This window comes from Corvus hawaiiensis, chromosome 6 (assembly GCF_020740725.1).
Source record: "Corvus hawaiiensis isolate bCorHaw1 chromosome 6, bCorHaw1.pri.cur, whole genome shotgun sequence".
Lineage (NCBI taxonomy): Eukaryota > Metazoa > Chordata > Aves > Passeriformes > Corvidae > Corvus > Corvus hawaiiensis.
In genome coordinates this window covers 53,579,104-53,601,259 of record NC_063218.1, presented here as the reverse complement: position 1 = coordinate 53,601,259, position 22,156 = coordinate 53,579,104, and the positions used below count along the sequence as shown (strand labels likewise).

The 22,156-nt window shown below is 38.2% G+C and overlaps 1 protein-coding gene across 7 annotated transcripts in view; it reads left to right on the top strand.

Annotated features, from left to right (window-relative positions):
• The window catches only part of SBF2 (SET binding factor 2), a 235,314-nt gene that overhangs the window by 77,952 nt on the left and 135,206 nt on the right, over window positions 1–22,156 (top strand). The window lies entirely within an intron of this gene.

Sequence of the window (22,156 nt, the reverse complement as noted above, 5' to 3'; positions counted from 1 at the left end):
TATCAAGAAGGTATGTATCTCTCTATTTGCATACCAATTTCTTGTTATGGTGGGACCTAGGATGTGCTTCCCAGGAAAGCAGAGTAAAAATGCTTTCCTGGGCTGCACAGGTGCTCTGACACTGGACAGCCATATCCCTACACAGAGCTGCCCAAGCTTTGAGCATTTGAGTTACACATTAACTGTGCCCTTGATGCTGCTCCTATAAATTGGTCACTGTCCAGTTTCCATGTTAGCCTGCTTTAGGAAGCAGTCCCACCCCTTTCTGCCTGTGGGCAGGGGAAGTGATACTGGCTTGAGGCTGATTGTGCCTCGAATCTGTTGGGAAGTCTGCGTGTTGTGTTTCTAAATCTGGAGCAGTGGCACGTGCAGTATAGAAGTGATTGCAGTGGTTTCTGCGTTGTCAGCTACAGCCTCGCTGGGTTTGTTAGGCTCAAATATGAGCTCAGTCCCTGGGAGACTATTCCCACAACGTTCACTTTCCAATGCTCAGACTCAGGCAAGCTGTCTAGAACTGAGGTTGCTCTTGAGTGAAATTAGTAAGTTCCACCCTGGGGACATTCTAAAAGTTCTTCCCAAATGGCAAGGGTATTGTTGGTCTTATTGATCTATAAGAAATTTTGTTATCAGTTTGTAACCGAACAGGGTAAAAACCAGAAAACTTGAGTCTCTGAGTGAAGCTGAAGGAGGGTTGTTTTTTTGTTGGTTTGTTTTTTTCTCTTTTGTTTCTGGGCTTAGAAAGGAACGTAGTCGATTGAATTCACATCTGGTTGGCTGATTTTCTTCGTGGAAAAACTCCAAATTCATTGTGAAGATTAGAGTAAGCGTTTATGGGTTTTCAGGATTTTGAATGGAATTTGAAGTATTGTGTTTTCAAGCAGTGGACAAATCAGTTTTCTCATAGGTATTTGTTCATGTTCTAATTTTGGCATTTCTTTGTCTATTTTCTAATTTTAAAAATTGTTCTATGCTTCATGTTGTGTCTTGGGGATTTCATAATGTACTCACTCTTTTTGCAAAAATGCGCACAAATTCATTGAAGTTCCTCATGACTAAAAGTTCTCATCTAAAAATTGTTGCCAAGTTAGTTGGAATCAACATATTTATCAAAACTAAGCTGCTTATTAATGAGAGTGGAATTTGCAAATCATAAAAAATTGATGAGTGTGTTAATATGCATGATTTGCTTTAAAAGAGTACAAACACGCTATCGTACAGTTGCCTTATTTTCTTCATAATAATGGTTAACAAATGTATCTGAAAGAGGACTCATGAGCAAGATAAACTGGTTAGCCTGTGAAAAGTACTATCCAGCTAAAAACATCTTTACTTTCAAACTTTATCAATCCCCTCTTTGGCATTTAAATTAATAAATTGCAAATTATATAGGTTGGGGTTTTTTTGTGCAAATTCCTCTGGAATTTTAAATGTCCAGCATTGCAAGACTTCAGAGTTTTCCCTAGTTTTGGCTGGATGTTACTGACTCGTTTCTGGCATATCTCTACATCTTTATTCATATCTATTTCCTATAAGTGTACTGTTTTCCAAGAAGCTCAGATACCGGAATGTCCCGGTAAACTCTTCTTGATCTTCTCTGTTTGAAGAATGAAATTTTTCCTTTATTACAATTATTTCAAATTATGACCTCACTTAGATTCTTGTGCTTTGTGTTTTAGATATTTGTTGTTTTAAAGTGTAAGATTGTATAGAAGTTGTTGTCTGGTCCATGCATCTCTCTGCTTATTCAGTAGCCAAAAATTATGTTTGAACCTTGGTGCTGTTTCATGCAGGCAGACCAGTTAGGCCACATTATTTCATTTCAGAAACCAACCATTTGACATCAGATTGATAAAAATATCGTAAGCATCTTTATAAAACAAAACAGTTGTGTGTTAAGGATACACAAGAGTGGAATGCAGATGTTATTGATGTACTTAATTACTCATCTTGATAATTGTGGTGCAAATGGCAGCCTCGTAAAATGATTGTGTGGTCATTTTTGAAATTTTAATTGGTTGCTTGAAGACTTGTTGTTTATTCTGGCTAAAGAGTCACAGAATCACAGAATGAGTCAGGCTGGAAGGGACTACAGTGGTCATCTGGTCCAACCTCCCTGCTCAAGTAGGGTCATCCCAGAGCACATGCCACAGGACTGTATCCAGGTGGTTCTGGAATATCTCCAGTGAGAGAAACTCTACAACCTGTCTGGGCAATCTGCTTAATGCTTAATAGTCACTGCACAGTGAAGAAGTTCTTCCTCGTGTTCAGGTGGAACTTCCTCATGGATCAGTTTCTGCCCATTGCCTCTTGTCCTGTTAAAGAGGATACACCTCTAGATTGGAACTTCATTTCCTAAGGAGCCCTGACAACTTTCTGGCTTTTTTCAAACTATATTGTCTTTGGTTTCAGCAGGAACTTGAATATTGTCAACAGCTCATTGCAAAACATCTGTAGACCTGAAATCTAAAGACTTAACTCCAAGACAAATTTTTTCTGCCAATTGCCAACTGTTTTTGTGAGGAAGACTTGAGGAGGTTTAATTACTATAATATTTCTGGGGCTTTTCCCCCAAGTCCTCCATGCACATCATACAGTCATTGTTTTAATGTCTTTAGAACTCTCTGGTTAGCCTTGTCAAAAGAGAAAAACCCTATGAGATTTTTGTTACAGTATGTTAATGTAGAGACAGAGTTGCCCCAAACAGTCACTTAGTGTGCTGTCTTTCTAATTTTATTTTAATTTCCACCCTGTGTTGGGAAGGAACATCTCCAGACTTTGTTAAGACCTTGAAGTGGTTGGGAGAGGATACCAACAGAATGATGCTGTGCTGGATTGATGACCAAGTCCATGTTGCACGAATTCTCCGATGTTGGTCTGGTGCCCCTAAAGTGTTGTCACCATCAAGCTATCATAGCTGATGAAATGAACTTAGAAAAATAATCTTTTAAGAGTTTTATTTTCATTTTGCTTAGAAACTCAAGCAGACATCAACACAATCAATTCACTTTGATCATATTTCCATATTTTTTTCCTCACTATTCTGTGGGGATGTGAAGCTTTTATTCCAATAGAGGTAATCTATTTGTTTTATATTACCATACAGAGACGGTGTTGAGGTGTCACTGGTGCTGTAACCTTGTTCTGGAAATGGTTGTCTTCACTTTGTCCTACAGTTCCCTCTTCAGAAAGCCTTTTTTTGTGTGGATTTTTCCCCCTTAAGATAAGTATTAGAAAGTCTTAACTTTCTCTTGATTAGAATCAATTTTACTTCAATACTCTTGCTGAAGTAGTGGATCCCTTAGAGGGATCAGGAATGGGTAAGATCACTCAAGATCCTGGGTAAATCTAGATCATGATCTTCTGTGCAGCCTCTGATGTGTTGAAGGCCATTGTGGAAGGGTCAGAAGTTACTTTCTCCTGTAAATTGTTGCTCCTGATGCAGGAGCAGTTCCCTGGAATTGCTGTACACAAGGCTCGTATCACGGCATCGTTTTATTGAGATTTGACAATGTTAAGTCTGCAACAGCTTTGCCAAATCTCAAATATCTATGACCCAATTTTTCCATACTGCTAATATTGCTGAGTTTGCTGCCAAATGAAAACATTTTAAGAAGAATGTCTGCTCAGCATTTCTGAGAATCTGGCCCTGTGACTGTAGTGTCCAGTTGTACCAATTAGGGAATACCTGTAAAGAAGCATCTTTTCAACACCACACAGAAAATTGGTGGCAGGGGCACAGGGTTCTGTGCTGGTTCCCAAGGCAGCAGTTGGTCACCTGTGTGACTGATCAAACACGTGTTGTTTTACCATGCAAACACCTTCCTTGATTTCTTTTCTGCTTATGATTGCCCACCCATACCTGTTTTCCTCCTTTCTTAGCAGCAATGAATCTTCTTTGGAGTGTTTGCGTGCTTAGCACTGGAGTTAAGAAACCACCTTTAAGTTTCAGCAGTGTCAACTCTCAGCAGGAACTTCAGTGATGTAGAGGAAGCTCAGTATGCATTAAATGTCAGTGTTTTCTATCCAAATCACTTCACCTCTTCTTTTATCAGATGATATACACAGCTTTTCCCTGCTCCTTCACTTTTCTGAAGCTTCTTTTGCTCATTTACAAGTAGCTACTGAATTTGCAAGTAAAATTGGTTTGCTAGGCAGCAAGGAATTGCAAAGTCATCTTTATATTCCATCTGAATTCACTAATTTCTATAAAATGTTTCTAGTAAATCATTAGCAAGTGGATGTAGTCAGTTGTTCAGGGAGTTGAGTAATTTTCCACTCCCAGCTTTCTATTACTGGGAAGTAGTAGTATCAGTTCATACCCTACTTTCTGGAGTTTGGAGAAGTTTCCAAATCAGTGTGGAAATATTGGATTTGAAATAGTTCTTTGGTTTTGTATGGCTTTCCGATATGCTGAAAGATGCGAAGTATGTAGCTGAACATCATCTTGTCTCTTTTTTTGAACTATAATTGTGAAATATTTAAAAAAAAAAAAAAAAGAAGAAGAAGAAAAGGGAGTGAAGACATTTTATGATTCTGTAATGGTTTTAGAGAAGTGCAAGCCATTAGAGCAATTGAAAACAGTTCTTGTTGCATTTAAGTAGTGCGATAGGTCAATGACACTTTGCATGCAAAGTTGGTTACCGAAAATGTTAAGTAAATGGAAGTATTATGGTGCAACTTTTAAATGCATACTGAAGATACATTTAATGTTACTTGAATATTTATAGCTTTTTAATCCCAAGCATATTGGCATCAAATTACAAAGTGCATCATTAAATCTCCATTTTGCTCATGAAATGTGTCTGGTAATTACACAGCTGTTAGCAAGTCATGGGGTTTATAGAAACAAGGATATGATCCAGGCTTTCTGTTTGGCAGTTTTTTTCCTTCTAGTAACTTGTTTTGCAAAATGTTGAGTTGCAAGCTGTCATTAATACTGGACACTTTTTAAAGGTGCATATATTACTCACAGTATCAAAAGATGTATAATTTTATACATAATTTTGTCCCTCAGCTACAGAGTTTCTACTTCACTGTGGACAGAATGTAAACTGTTAGAAACTTGGAAGAGTTCCAGTCAGTGTAAAGATTCCCAATTATTTTTTTTTTCATTCCTTGTTTAAATCCTTTGAAAACCAAAGTAGCTACTTCTGCAAATTTCTCCTTTTCTAACTATATTATAAGCAAGACATTGTTCTTGATCTTTGTTTTCTGCTGTGCTTTTTACTTTACCCTTCAAGCACAGCTTGATTTGCTGTGTTAGCTGTCTTGGTGGCTGGTGCTGAGCAGCTGGAAGCAAAAGGAGAAAATGGGCAGTAGAATGATAGTTTTGAGGAACAAGTGGACCTAAAGAGTATCAAGATGGGAAGAGCAACTCTAGTTTTAATCGTAACCACATTTATTGGCTGTTGTGCTTTAAACATCACCGTGTCTAGGCATTTAAATTAAATCACGCAGAAATAGATGCATTTTAGTTTAGAAAAAGAAGACCTTGGGTTTTTTTGTGTTGTAAGACGCAAGCTGCTGACATTGCACTGGTAGCTATGAATACACATGATAGAATATGCCACATTCTCAGTGTTGGGGTGTTTTGCTACATTTTTACCACCAAGGAAATCAAAGAAGTAAGGACAAGTCTTTAACAATGGAAATTAAAGATGTTAGTGAAGATCTGAGTTATTTTACCCAAGAATATTAAGCAAGTGTTCTTAAAAATATAAAAGCCTTAAAGCATTTAGCTGATCATGAGTGCACCTTACTGAATGCAGAGTCACCAGAGCAGTGGAAGAACGCCCGGATTGTTCAAATCCCATCCTGTCATTCCAGAAGTTGTAATCACTGTTATTACGGTTAGAGGGTGCGGTCAGTGCTTCAGGCACGAGGTCACGAGTCACACTTTGCTGTGCCAGTTCTATGGAGATGGGTTTGCAGATGTGTAAAGCATTAGGCAGTTTAAATTGTACATAATTTTGTTATTAATGTGTGTTGGAAGATCTTTGTCTTGTACTCTACAACTAAAGAAGTACAAAATGTGATGGTGTTTGTTCCTTATTGTTATGATTTTGTGTTTAGGGGGTTTTCTGATTTTCTTTCTGCAGCATACCAATTTCACTTTTACAAGATGAGAATTCTATCAAGGAATTGTTCATCTTTGAGACTTTTTGGGGTAGGATACTCAATATACACAAAAAAGATAAAATAAAATTTACAATAATAGAGGGCAAAGATGTCAATTCCCTCAGGACTGAGTTATGGCTACAGCATTGCTGTCTCTTTGTGCTTTTGGGGGAATGTTTTTATGGAATGGCAGTTCTCAGTGAGACATGAAATTGAGATATGCCCATTTCAGGCACTAAAGACCTGTCCATGCAAAGGTAGGAGTGTTACCCGCTTTGTTTTCCTTAAATCTCTTTCTTGAGTAATGGCATTCTGCCTATATTTTTCCAGCAGCTTTCCTGTGAAGTGTGTTGTGTCCAGCTTTAAAACAGTTTTGAAATTCCTAAACTGAGGAAAAAGTTTCAAGAAGGGCATATTAGTTGCCCTTCATGAATGGGACACCACCGAAGTGTCTGATCAAAGTGAGCGCTGTTGAAACTCAGGCTGAATTGGATTGGAAAAGGTAGTGAAGAGAGTTCTTGAGCTTTCCAAATGGCTACAAAAGAAGAAAATTAATTGAAGAAAATGAATACCTGCATCAAAAAAAAAAGTTTTTCTTAAGCGTGAGCGTAAAGGTTCGTGAAAGAGGTACCTAAATTCTTGGTCTAGTTTTTTAAATCTTGGCATGGCTGTGGTAAGAGGTAACACAAGAAAAGGTTCTGCAGGAGCAGATGTAATTGAAGCAAAGAAAGTTGCTGAGCAGGATTTTTAAAAGAATCAGTTCAAATTATAGTGCTTTAGTTCCTCAGTATAGTGAAGAACTTAGGTAATTATAAATAGAATGTAAAAAAATATATATTTATTAGAGGTTATAAAGGAAATGGTACAAGATAAAGAAATTTTAGTGTCAGAGGTAAGTGAAGAATGGGTCAAAAAGATGTGAGTCACTGGTGACAGGAAGAGTAGGTGGTCAGCTATGGCAGAAAATTACATTTCCTTGGATGCGGGTGGGAATACCAACTGAAACAGACTGTGGATAATGACTCAAGTTTTGGTCTGCCACTCAGCCTGTAAACATGTTTATATATCCAGTTCTTACTCTGAAGTGCTGATAGATCTTTGTACATTGGTAATTTTTTTTGGATTAAAGGGAATGAAATAGATGGCGTGTCTTTGACCTTCCCTTTTTCCCTAGTGTTGCTTTTATCTCTCTGGTTTTGAACCGTAAGACACCTGAATCGGTGCATGGAGAGCAGGGGGTGTCAGTTCTGTGACTGGCAGCATGGAGGGAGCTGTTTCACAGCTTTCTATTACATGTGACACTTGATGGCAACTTCTGTGACTTGGAGGTGCTGCTTAGCTGTGGTTTACAAATGAAGAACACCAGCCTGTGAGCTCTCCCGTAACCTAGAGCTCCAAAATCATTGTCTAGATCCTGGCAGAACTGTTCTCTCTGTTCCCTCTGCCTCATTTTGTTCTGGTATTGTGGTATGTTTTTCTTTCCTGTATCCGGTGCTCATCCGCTTAAGTCACTTTTTTTTTGTACATTCACTGTTTAATTCAAATTTTTTTTAGAAAAACGGACATATGGGGGAATGTTTTTAAAATGCGTCAGTTGTTCCATGGTAATACCATGAAGTATTCTCTGGTTTTGTTATGAGAAATGATGAGAAGAGAGCTCAGAATTTTGATGATGTAGTAGATTGTGATAATTGCTTGGGGAAGGTTACAAACATTTTGAGTAGGCTCGTGTATCAGCCTATCTTTGTTTGCTGGAATGGATTCTTTTCCATATCTGCAGGACACAGAAAGTAAAACTGGGTCTTTAAAAGCACTGCACAGAAACAAGAAAGTCAATGTACTTGTATAGTTTTCTTTTGAGAAATCCCTCCCCAGGTGAAGGACTTTGCATTTCCCTTTGTTGAACTCGATGAGAACTTCTTTTTAGGTGAATTAATTCTGGTCCCTTTTTAAACATCACCTCCTAAAGGGCACCAGAGCAGAAATTCCCAAATGTCACAAGTCAAGCAGATGAGGCAGAAAAATGGCTTGGCTGAACAGGGATCTTCTCTTGGGAAAAAGGTGAAAAAAGGGAGGTGTGTGCTGAATGGAAGCAAGGTCAGGTGTCATGGAAAGAATACAGAGCTGCTGCTTGCCACTGTAGGGAGAAAATTTGTGTGGCTGGAGTTGAAGCTAGCCAGGACAGTGGGGGACAATAAAAAGAGGTTTTTAAAAAAATGTTAATGGCAATAGGCAGTGTAAAAATAACATCAGCCCATTACAGGATGAGGATGATCACCACAAAGAGGGACATGGTCAAGGCAGAGGTGTTCAATGAATTCTTTGCCTTTGTCTTCAAGAAGGATGATGGACCAAGGGAGGATGGTGAAGGGTCTGGAGGAGAAACCATATGAGGAGCGGCTGAGGTCACTTGGTCTGTTCAGCCTGGAGAAGAGGAGACTGAAGGGAGACCTCATTAGTTACAACTTCTTTGTGAGGGGAGGAGGGGCAGGCACTGATCTCTTTTCTCTGGTGATCCGTGGCAGGACCTGAGGGAATGGCCTGAAGCTGAGTCAGGGGAGGTTTAGGTTATCAGGAAAAGTTTCTTCACCCAGAGGGTGGTTGGGCACTGGAACAGGCTCCCCAGGGCAGTGGTCACAGCACCAAGCCTGACAGAGTTCAAGCAGGGTGTGGAGGGTGCTCCTTGGGGATGGTGTGACTCTTGGGGATGGTCCTGTGCATGGCCAGGAGTTGGACTCGATGATCCTTGTGGGTCCCTTCCAGCTCAGCATATTCTATGATTCAATGATGAATTCAAGAATTGAGCTCAATTAAAAAGAAATTAGCACATAGCTCTGGCTTTACATGGAGAATTCTTTTTGTTCTGGGTGAAATGTAGTTTACAGAATGAAGTACAGTGACTTTCTGACCACTTGCAGAAATGTGTAGGCCTGTGTTTATGACTTGAGCTCTACACTGGTGTTTTCAAGCTGTAGCAGCTGAGATTCTTAAGGACATAGTTAGTATCCTAAATAACCTGGGGGGTAGGGAATACTGTTTCATGAAGAACAGTCTGTTGGTTTCTATTTTGGTGCAGATCTGTGCATAATCAAAAAATCATTCTGGCAACCTACTCTGAGTTTATCTGTGTGGGCCAAAACCATTAGATAGAGTATCTACTGCCTGCTACGCCTTTTTGTAAGAGAAAGAAAGAGTTTCTTAAGTCGCATGGTGTTGACTAGGAAATATGGAAATAGGAGGAAATTTTTGTAATGTTTTACAGGGTCCTTGAATCCCTAAATACTCTGAAAGATTCCTTTTCTTCTGTGCTGCTGGAGGTTGTGCGTAGGACACTGTTGTTTGCTGTTCAAGTGTCGTAGGTCAACACATGTTTCCTGGTATCCAACTGTTGACGGGGGGGGGGGTTTGCTTGTTTTTTGGTTCTTTTTTTTTCTAATGTAACCCATACACACATTGTCAAAGCTCATCTATTGTTCTTCTAATGTTTGTCCAATGCTACATAGTTATTTTCAAATTTTCACTTGATTTGTTTGGAGTTTACAGCAAATACTTTTCATATTATTTTTCTTTCGTATGATCTGTTTCATATTTGGGAGACTTAGGAATGTAGGAAACATTGATGCACCAGGAAATGCTGCCTGCAGTAGGGTATTTCTGCTCATCTTGTATCATTTCTCCTGAGACAAATGAATGACTGGGCTAATATTTGTAGGCAGCTTTGCAGTCCTTGCTGCTCAGACAAGGCCATCATGTCTGAGATGTTGTCATCGTCGGCGCTTACACCGTGGTCATCATCCTGCCCGCATCCGTTGTGTCTCGGAGTGCCATTTCATAAACTCCTTCCTGATAAACCAGATTTTAGTTTTACTGTGACCTGCTAGATTGAATTCTATATTTATTTGATTTTATGTTTATTTTATAGTGTTACTCTGAGTGTATTGCTAAGCTGTATGTTATTATTTCTCTACTGAAATGTTATCAGGCATTTTCTGTTGTTTAAAGCAAAGGCTTCAAACTTTTCATGGCCTTGCACGTGTCAATGTTGAACTATTAATGCATTTTATACCTTAGGTTTCATTCTTCTTTCAAACTAGACTGTAGCAGCAGTGGTTTGCTTGGCTGTGGTAACTTCAGACAGTTTCAGAGTCTTCTAGAGATGGCTTTTGCCAATATAGTAATATTTTATTTTAGATGAGGAGAAAAAGAAAAGAGCCAAAAGTACTTCCGTGTTCCACTGGAACAGCATAGAATTTATTTTTAGTAGTTAAGAAAAATCCCAAACGTTTTCAGGTGATTTTTATGTTGCCTGTATCATGAAAGAGTAAGTTGTCATTCTTTTAAAAGAACATGCTGTCCTTTTGGATAGCTGTATTGCACAAGTGATGTCCAAGGCAAAAGTGTGGGGTTTTTTTTCTTGTTTTATTTTTTATTTTTCCTGCAGATGGCTTCCTCTTGGGTATAATTTGGAATAAAATTCAGTACTGTTAAGTGTTTTGGCTCTTTATTTTATTCAAAGTATGTAAGACATTACAGATGCCTTGAAATATTTCTATTTCCTCTGTATGCTTATGGGACAATAGAAGGGAACCCCCCATGGTTGACTAGTGTTTCTATTTTTATATATAGGAGTACCACTAACATTTGATTAATTTGGGGAAGGAAACATGTTGGTTATTTAATGTTTTCATTGAGATTATGTTCTTTACAATGTAATTTTCCAGGTATTAATTCCTACTATTCAGTAACCTCTTCTATTGTGTAGTAATTATTTGATAATAATTTGACATGTATAATAATAACAAAAATGTGTTTTCCCCATCTCTTGTGCAATTTGCATGATAAAGATGCGGTTTCTGTTTCTGCTCCCTGTATTTTACAAGATGCTCTGTAATTGTTGATGTTCAGTGATGTTTAGTTTCAGAGCACAGTAAGGGCAGCTGAGGTCCCTTTGGATATGAGAGACTGGAATTATCCCACCAGTAAAGAAGTAAAGAGAAGGCCCTTTCTGGGCATCCTGTCCCTGCAGAGGCCACTTGTCTGCAGCTGAAGTGCAGTGCTTGTGTTTTGTCTGCACTTGTTAACCCGCTTGGGACAGAGGAGGAAATGCATGGTTTTTCTGAGCAGTGAAGTTACCGGCTTACATTGTTCAGTTCTCTTAACATGGCATTGTTTTAATTAGTTACCAATAACTGGCATTTATAAGCACTAAACCCTTTTGCAAATATTGAGTCTGACCAATTACTTTGCATTGAATTATCAAGACAAGATAGAATTATCAAATCCCTACCAATCCACTTGAAAAATATTTATTCCTTCATATACAGTCCTACTCAAGATTTTCCAAGAACCAAATTTTATGGTATGAAATGATATAATGTTTTGGATATGTTGCACACAAGCAATGAAGTTTACTTTGTTTTTGCAACATTTCAGTTTATTTTAAAAAACTTTTTTCCCCCTCTTTTTGGCTTCACAGAGGAGACCATATGTGATACATCAGCTTATTTAGTCTGACTAGAGTCTATTAATTAGCACCACTGATTTGTGATACATGTCCAGCAATTCTAGTTATTCCAGCTAGTTTCAGTCCTGTCCAATTTGATAGTGTTCTTGAGATTAGGATGAAACCAGAGCATCTCCTGAGCTTAAGGGAATTGATTGCACTGATGATGCTAACATGCCATATGCTACAAAGGAAAATAAACAAGTAAAATAAATCCCTGGATCCCTCTCAGCTTGATTTGGTAGAAAATTCCTTCTCAGCCCTTGATTTGGCATGCAGTTTATAGTCACATAAGCAAGACAGGCCAGCCAGACTTCTCTGTAAGTACCTGCCAGCTCCATGAAGGGCTGGATCGCTGCCACTGGCTCTCTTGCACAAACTCGGATGTCCAATTAGGTATCCAGGTGGAAGTGCTGCCTAAATCTCTATGCTTGAATGGTTGAAGCTCTGAAGTATGAGATCTGATTATAGTTGTATAATAATGTAAAGCTTCAAATGTTATGAGCACGTTCAGCCCCTGAAAATGAAAGAACAAAACGTTTCATATACAGATTTCCAGGGCCCACATCGGTCTGAGCTGACTTGTGCTGACACACATGGACGAAATAATTTCTCCAAAAGCTGTTCAATTTTATTTGAAGGACTCCATCTCCAGCTGAGGGGAGCATAGTGCTTACTCTGATAACCTGACCCTGTTTTCCATCCCCTTCACTGACTAGAGTGTGACATCTTATTTTGAGATTTGAATTTTTATGATAATGAATTCCGAACACTTATCTAAAATCCTCTTACTAGCAAACACCTTATCTACAAATAAGCACTCTATAGTGTGTTTCTCAACTCTCTGCAATGAACTCCAAAAACTGAGCTCTTTAGACTCATGGTATGACACTTGTTTTCCAGCCCAAGTGTTGGGGCTTTTTTTTGTCTTACTTGGAAAAATCTCTTTTGTATTCTCTACATCATGTTCCAGAGTGATTTTTTGGCAGTTCTGTGACTGCCCATTAAGGACACATGGGACAGGATGAGGCTTTTTTAGCTGGGAGCAGAGTTGGGTATTAGATAATGCTTCTTCAGTGGAGGTGACTTCACTGATGTATGTTGCTGGTAGCAAAGATGGGTTATCTTTTCCAGTCTGTCAACAGGCTTGTCTTTTAATCTATGGAATGTGCTTTTAAAATATAATTGCCACAAAGCATCAAATCAAACACTTTTAAGAAGAAAAAAAGTCCAGGTAGACTTAAGTGGTTGAGATTGTATTTATTAGCTGCACTGTATTGCTCTTGCCCCACCCCCCAAAAATCATTTTAATGCCTTGTTTTTTACAGAAACGTATCAGTTATAATTCTGTTTGTATCTTTGATTTTTGTCTCTGATACAGCTTTAAATTGCTGTCTGTTAATTTACCTGAGTTGACTCCTGTGCTGAACTAGTCAATAATTTCCTATGGACATTCTTTTTTACCCTCTTAAAACATAAAAATGATGTCTCTGGTGTCTAGGCCTCTGGGAGTTCCTTCTTTTGGAATATTTAGTGGTGAAGAGCTCCTCAGTTCTTTTCTGCTGCATGCAAGTTATTTGAGCCAGTTTGCTTGAAAATATTGACTTTTATCAGAGATGCTCACATTCTCTCTTCTAAACTTTTTTTTTGTTCCAGTAACATCTTGCGACAGAAGTCTGTTCCCCCATAAAAACTTCTGATGCTCTGTTTTAATTACCATGTGGTGGAGAATACAGAACATGCAAGCTGCAGTCCTGTGGCGATTGTGCAAAACTCCAAACATGGAGTACACTGGAGAACTGCCAAAAGGGAGGAAAAGTGGCTGCCATGATTAGATAGGAACTTAAAAGCACAAACTTCCTCAGTGGCAAACCTCTCTCCACCTTCATTCTGATGAGTTTTGGAATCTCATAGTGCAGAAACTGCTACATTCAGCAAGCTTACCTGGAGGAAATAGTCTCTTGCTCAAAGTAGCTATTTCCTGGCATGCCAGCTGTGTGCATGGAAGCATCTGCAGTGGCACAAAGCCTTTTTGTTTACAGTGGGGCTTTTGGCAGGCACGCTCTCTTACCACACCCGTGAGAGATATCCTGTAGTGCAGGCCAGCACTAATGCCCACTGGTTATTATATATAATACAGGCCCCAGTGTTGTGGGAAGAGAGGACAAGTATGTCTCATATTGTTGATCCCAGTTTTCTGCACAGGAAACTGAAACTCAGTGGAAAGCACCAAACTTTTCAGCTGCCTTTCCTTGCTATTTATTTTTCTGTGTTCTTGGTGAGAATGTTGACAGGAAATACATTTCATATTTTTCTTATTTAGTGCTGTGGAAATGTAGAATTCAGTAGTAGCAGCCAATGTACAGAACTTTACTGGTGGGATACGTTCATATTGCAATCCAGTTTGGTTGGTTTTTTTCATTTTAGCTCCCATCCTAGTCTTTCACTTATATAAGATGTTTCTTTGCAAGATTTTTTTGTCACATTTATTTTTTCTATGTTTATGTACTTACTCTTCTGTTTCCTTGTAGAAATTCACACCTGCAAAAGGGGAAATCAATTGTGACCTTAAGTGGGAAACAATGATATGACTCATATAAGAAGTATTGTTAAATTCCCAAAATTAACAGACCAGAAATGTACTGCCCTTTCTATAGTTTCCTTTGTTTATTTTTAATTTAAGTTCTGGCTGACTCAAGCTTTTGATGCAGTGAGCTACTCTAGTTCTCTCTGTCCTTGCATGTCTGGTGGAACTGAGGTTGATGGTGAGCAGGCAGTGTCAGGCGTGGTGCTGCTGGGAATGGCTGCATTTGACCAGGTGGAGGTTTTAGGATGCAGGCCTGGGAGCGCTCTCCCTTCAGACCTTCCATCACTGACATGGCTGTGGGGCTCATGCTGGGCTACGTGAGTGCCAAACCATTTTAACTTCCCCAGCTGCATCATGAAGGGGAATATTTCAAAAAGAAGTTGATTTATCAGTTTGCACTGAGCACATGCTTTTCAGGGAGTTTTAGGTATATATTACCCTTTCTGTGGTTTGCTCTATAAGTGCATGTTCCAGTTGAATTTCTGCTGTTTTAAGAGCAAATTCTGACATCTAACTAATTTGCCGATTTCAAGACTTCCTGTTCTGTATTTTGTCATCTTGAGGCTGTTGGCATCTCTGTTGAAATCTCTTAAGTCTATTTTGCTGCAGCAGTCCCAGGCCTTTCAGTCGCTGGGCCTCTGTCGGGTCACATCAGCGTTCTTTTCAGTGTACACTGCATTGCCACATGCTTACACACACTGTGCCCAACACCCACGTGCTTTTTTCTGAGTGTTGAGACTTGAACCCATCTCTGGCAGATACATTCTAAGGAGTTATAAGATGATGGATACAAAAATCCTAACATATATTAGCACAAGGCTCCTTGTGCTTTTTTTACAATTGCTAGAGAGCAACAGACTGTATCTTTGAACTTTAGCATGGTGTTAGCAGTGTGGTTTAATATCTGATTGTGCAGGTGTGAGCTATAAAAATGAGATAATGAGGACTTTGTGTATTACAGTAGTATTTTATAGAACATTGACCTGAGTTGTCTGGAGTAGGATTAATCATTAACATAAATAAAAATTTACGTTTCTGTAAATAGCTTACTGTGTGCCACTTGTAATTGCTGAGTGATGTATGTTAATTACCCTGCTATATTTTTTTTGGACATTCAATGCAATAATTGTAGGTGCTGTATGTATTTTAACACTAGTTTATAGTTTACAGTTTATCTAGTGAATTGGTGCCTTAGGTTTTAACTTTTGTATTTTGCAAATCCTGTACTGCCTAGTGTGTAACTCTGAAGTTTCTTGTGGCCTGTTAGCTGTTGTTATCTCATGCTGGTTAGACATAACAAACCTCTCTAGGTTTCCACCTCAGGGACACCAGGCCCCACAATGTGTCAACTAAAAGCCTCTGAAGCGGGGCAAACTTGGGGTAATTACATCATGAACTGAAGTTATAATTGGAGAATTAACCTTGATATGCAAATGGACCAAACTTACAAAAGTGTGAAGAACCTGTGACCCAGGGTCCATCTTGAGTGTAGCCTTTTGACTGCCCAGGGTGCAGCTTTGAAGGCCCTTCAAATAAAACCTCCTTTTATTCTCTTATTCTTGTCTAGTCTCTATTTTCAGGTGGCCATCTCAGGCATCAGGATGAGTTGGGAAGTCACTGAAGACTGGAAAACATTTATGGCTGCTGTTGTAACACAGTGCTACTACTGCCAAAAGAGAAAAACAAAGAAGGAAGGAGAGAGAGAAAGAAGAGGAGGAAGAAGAGTGTATTAGGCAGAGTTCATATTTCATGCTTCATTGATAATTGTGCATAAAATGCTCAATTATGTTTCTAAATGGAAATGGTATTTCTAGGTTTGTCTACCTGAGATGACTACCAATCTTTTAAAAGATCAGGGGTCATTAAAAATAGGAGTAAAACTAAGTCCCAAAACAAAAAAGCAAGCAAGAAAACCCCCCCAAAACAAATTAATTATTGTTATAGTGTCACAATGCATTTTCCAAACTACTCCTGAACAATGGTTGTTGAAAAGGGTGAGTGGCACAGATGCTTCTTTATCTACTTTGTGATGAAAATTAAAACACAAGCATTTAATACAAGGAATCCGTTTCTTTGATAGTTATATTCTTTTATAGTCCTTCTGTAAGTACTCAAAATATCAGAAATTCTCCTTCTATACTGTCTTTTTTTCTCATAACCAAACACAGGGCATTCACTTGAACTGTATACTTTTGTATTCACTAACCTGTGACTGAAGTATAATTTGCTAAAGTCACGTCTCACTTGAATTTATTGCTGCATTATAATTGTCTGTTTTGCTTTCATGTCGAACATCTAATTTCCAGACTTCTCTTATTCCTTTGACCAGTGGTACCATTGGCAGCAATTATTGCTGACCAGCAATGATTGCTTCGTAAAAGAAATTCTGAAGTCAGGCCCTGTGTTCCTGAATTTAAGTTGCAAGACCCAAGTTTAAATTATGAATTTTTAACTCTTTGATGAAGTTTGAAATCTATGTTTTAAAAAAAAAGTACTTAAAATTTTCTGGTGTAAAGTATGTGCTTCAGACACCTAATGTATGGCTGTTTGGGTTGATGTACAGATGTACACCTGAGAATTCCTGGTTGTTTATCCACAGCTTCATCTTGCTCACTTTACCTAAGGTAGCCCAGAGCATGGTGTTGGGTTTTACTGGGGGTGGGTGTGGTAAGAAAAGATTCTGGGTCCAAGGTTCTCAGAATTTTAAAATTTCCGTAAGATTATTTTGATAACACCTGGCTGAAAACAAGAGGATGGACCACTGTTTAAATAGGTTAAAAAAATAAAAACTTAATTATTTGCACAAGCCCACCAATTCCACATTCTTACTAAACTTCATTAGAATAGAGATGTTGGAAGTTCTGTTTGTGAAGAAAACCCCATTCAATGCCATCATTAATCCTGTACTATTTCTGAAATAAAGGCATTAGCTTGCAATACTTACCCATAAATCACCATTTCTGTAGTCTAGCCTGGTTTTGTTCAGAAATGGTCAGAAGAGTATTTGACAGATTTTTGTTGTTATTGTTTTAAATAAGCCACTGGGATGGCGATACTAAGTGTTCTGAAAACACAAGAAGGAACTGTTTTCCCAGTGGGTGTAGTTTTCTTTTGAAAAGCCAGTTCAGTTTTTTTTTTCAGAAGATAAACTGGGAGTACAGTTGCTGTACGAATGCCTCTTACAAGTTTGAGTTTTCATTATAGCAGCTCATTGAGGAAAGGTGTTTAAAATTGCACATTAAGAGGTTTTAAAAAGGCAAAGCAATGAAGTTGAAACTGATTTTTTTTTTCAAGTGCATGTGTGGATGTGCACCCAGTATTATATATTTACTGATGTGTGGAGGGGAGAGATTAACGTTGTTGAATTTCAGTAAAAGACTTCTCTGTCTTTGACTTTGGAGGATGAATTAACTGGTTTTAGTTGAGATGTTCCCACATATTTTAAGATTTCTTGCTTTGTTGAACTTTGCTGCAGGGTCTCTGTGACAACCTTGAGCATCTGGTTATTGAGGATCACTTTAATCTGCAGCTCCAATTAGAGAATACCTCATCTGTCACTTGTGCAGGATTAGTGCCATTGAGAGATCTTTCAGCAACTTTCAGCCTTAGGAAGCTCAAGAATGTGGCTGAGGATCCTTCCTCTGAGGAGAAGTTTCTTAGTGTCTGTTTTCACATGGCTTTAAGCATTTGAGTGAGGAGCTGAGGTGGAAATTTCCTCAGTACCTGGGGAGAGTCTGTCCCAGGCAAGGAGGGGAAGGATTATTCGTAATAGAAATAATTCACAGGCAGCACAGTTCACAGGCGCCACAAGGTGATTGTGTAAAGGTTCCTCATGGAGAATGCTGCACTTCAGTTCATTCCAAGGTAGAAATTAAAAAAAAAAGGCCTTTATTTTGTTTTATATTTCTTTATAGCTTTAGGATTAAGAGCTATTGATTTCTTTGTGAGTGGGTTTAATTGATTACAGTTGATCATCAGAATATTCTGCAACACTGGCAATGGGCTTTTACCTGGAAATAATTTGGAGTGTACTTTAAGTGCCCTGGTTTTATTTTAGACCAGGGAAAGCATAAATACGTGGTTTCTTAGATACAAGATATTGAAAGGCAGGAAGCTGTTACAAAATTCAGTCTATATTTTGTGGTATGTTTACATCCAGAGATATCCAAAGCTCCAAGCATTTCTCCATATTTACAGCTTTGTAACATTGCTTTTTTATCATGCCAGTGAGCACTGTAATTGTTTTGTTTTGTTTTAAGTAGAGGTATGCATCTGAGAAAGAAAACTCCCTTTGCCAAAATTCCATACATAAGTGAACGGAGAAATGGTGAAATACTCAGCAGCTGGTGCTAGGTCATGCAAGTCCAGATGGAACAAACTTCCTTCACATAGTGTCCAGAACATGGTTCTTTATTTTTAGGGAGGTTTGCAGGAAAGATGATGATGATACATGTTAAAAACAAAGCACAGTTACTTGAATAGTAGGAGCCTACAGAAGCGGGCTTAATAAAATGGATCTTTGTGCCTAGAGTGCTTCAAAGGAGAATTAAATGTTTGATGAAAAGAGTTGAATTGAAAAGGAAAGTGGATTCTCTGTCAGATGTCTTAAATTGTAAAATCATTTTGGGATCTTTTAATTCAAGTCTTGTCAGTGGAGTTGAAGAGTTTTCTATTTTATGTGCATCCTAGATGGCTTTGGATTTTATTTGACAAGGAACAAGTGCACAAATCTATTTTGAAGAAAAAACTACAGTGTGAGAATGTATTTTAAATATAATTATTTAAGGGCAGGATTCTGTAATGGTATGTCACAGACCTTGCCTACTGTTCTGTGTAAACCCTTCACAAAATGCTTTCAAAGGATGACTCACAAAGAATGTATCATGTTGTAAACTTTCTGAACAAGCTTTTTCCCCTTTCTACCTCGGTAGTGCCATCAGAGGTGGTGGATTTCTGATGGAAAGCTGACAGATCATTGATACAGAAAACAATGTAAAGTGCAGAGAGAGCAGTGTGTGGCTACACAGACCCAACTAGAATATTAGTTTGAGTTTTTGTTGTGGACTTGGTTGTGCTCGGGCTGCAAGCCCAGAAAAAAGTTACGAATTTCCAATGTGTAGTTCAGCAGCTGGGTAATTTCTGAGATGTGGATATTATAGTAATTTCTGAGATATGGATATTATAGTTTTGCCATTATAAGGATACAAAGGACTAAAATTTTTCTTTAATGGAACTTGACCACTTTATAATTACTGTTCATTATCATAATAATATTTAATTTTCATATTCACAGTAACCAACAGGCCTTCTTCCTAGGAATTATAATTTCTCCAGTGCTTTAATAGAAGTTGTGGCTGTTTCAGCATTTTCTTCAAGTTTTCAACAGACTTTAGAGTGTTCCCCAGGGAAGTTGTCATGGCCTCAAACCACTGGGTGTTCAAGCCCATCTTTGGGTACACTCCAGAATCTCAATGTCCTTTTTGAAGTGAGGGCACTCAGGATGATCTGCTCAATGACCTGTCCCTTCCCATTCAGGATGTTCTAGGATTCTGTGATTCTAGACATCAAACCTATATACAGTATGTCTAAGGGATATGCTGATTTATGCAAAGTATTTGTTTTAATAGGGAAGGACAAGGCAGGCAGTAGCAGTACAGCTGTGGCTCTAGGTTAGCAAGAAGGAACAAATCCATGAATCAAGCAAAGATGATGTTTTTAGCTTATAAAAATCAGAAGAAAGAAATGTCACTTTTAAACATTGATTAATCATGTCTAGACTTTAGCAAGAAGGCTTGTGGTGATGACATACAAATTTTTTAAAGGTAACAAACCCAGTTACACTGGTTTAAAACACCATACGTCATTTTTAAATGTCTCATTTCTTGTTTAGTCTGAAAGCATTTATGGGAATAATTAAGAGAAAGTTCTTTGAATCACTGGGCACCTGTAGGTTCAAACAATGTGTAAAGTGTAATTTCAGCACCTGCAGTATAAGATGTGTTGTGTATTCTCCAGTGCAATTTCTGCATATCTGCAGCAAATTTTAGAAGGTGATCAGTTGTAACATGGAGTCTGTTTGAAGCACTCCCCCACCATTAGGGGCTTATTCTTACAAAGAGTGAGTTGAACAACCTGATTCATTCTGATTTTCACTGTCTTTGATAGAAGTTGTAGTCTGCTTTCAAGAATTGTGGCAAATAAGTGAAACAATATGGAAGCATGTTCATTCCTAAACTTCTGGGTTTTTTCTTGTTTGCTGGAGAAGCACATGACCTTTGGATTATATTCACAGTGATGCTTTTGTCTGTTTAGGTATAGCATCTGGTTTGGTAAGGAAACATTTTCCTGTTCTTAGTAGCCAGAGAGTGCTGGTAATCATACTGGAGAGGAACTTGTATTTACACTAATTTGGAAAGTTCTTCTCAGTGTTGCTTGCATTTCAAATATTGCGCTAATATTTATTACCTTATTTTAAGGAAACTGAGAAACAGTCATTGTTTAATCTCTTGGAGGAGCATGTTGTCTTTATCCTCAATCTCTTTATTTATAAATTCCTTCTAGTTTATTTGAAAACACAGACTCTCCGTGTAGCCAGTGGATGTACTCTACTTCAGCTGTTTTCCTCACAATCACAGCAGCAATCACTAATTGTTGTTTTCTAGTAAAATAGTTAGATCTAGGAAGCATGTTTTATACACAAGATCACTTTGAAATTGGGAAGAATTTTCACTGTGACATGAGTAGATTATAGACATGCATAGATTGAGAGATTGCTGTTGACGGCAGCCTGCCCAGATCAAAAGTCTCCTCTGATAGTTAGAAGTTCAGCTGTTGGGTTTCCCAGTTTACAGGGCAGATGTTGGCATAAATTTTAAGCAGCAGACCTGCTAATAATCCCTTTTTACAATAAAAAGAGTTCTTTTTAAATAACTCCAAAGTGCTTCTGTGCCTTTAGTAGGGTAGGATTTGGAATGGGCAGAGTGGTGCTTTATCCAGGAGTTCCAGACACTCAGAAATCTGAGAGATTGATGTTCCCAGGTGTGAGATGGGGCGTCAACTCTAAAGGTGAAGGGCAGTGGCACCAGCAAGGAGCTCCTGTCAAGACTGGGAGACTTGGCAGATCTGAAGGAGTGTTGAGATTGTAAACTGGAGCATTTGGACCTTAAGCCCAAGCTAGTTCTGCATGAACAGCCTTAATTTGACCTACCTTGTATAGATAAATTGGTTTTAATGGCATATTGCATATATATAATTTATTTATTATTAGGCTCTTACTGCATTCTTTGCATTTTGGCTCATATTTATTGAGCAAACAGCAATTCACAGTTTTGGGGGTTATCTTGTTGAACTGTGGATTCCAGGCTTCATTTATTACACAGACACCCCTCAAACTCTGCAATGCATAGAGAACTCTTAATAATTTTTTATTGTCAAACTTTTAAATGATGTTTTTGTTATAATGTCTGTATATATTGACCATATTACATTATCTTTATAGCAGTCCTGCAAGATTAATAGCAGTATCTTCTTATGTTTAACTGACATGGGATGAAAAACAAAAGGAGATTAGGCCAGTGTTATCAAAATCATAGACTAATACTGGATGCTTAGCTTGGAATGACTAGGATGTCTTTTCACAGAGTACTTTTTGATGTTCAGAGCAGTTATTCCCAGATGTAGAAGGGAGTGCTTCGCACTTCTAAGGATAAAGACTCACAAGTGTTAAGCTGACTCTCTAGAATTTGAAGAATGTAACATGAGAAAATTTTGGTTTGGAAGATTTTCCCAGGATCATAAAAGAAACTGTACATCAGAGGCAGAGTTTTAATTGCTGTTCACCTAAGACTACCCAGGTTTTATTGTAGAGGTTCTAAAGATGAATCTGTAGGAAATGTTTGTTTACAACTTACTCTTTGTGTTCTTTCAGTCTTTAACATCTGTCTAGAGGA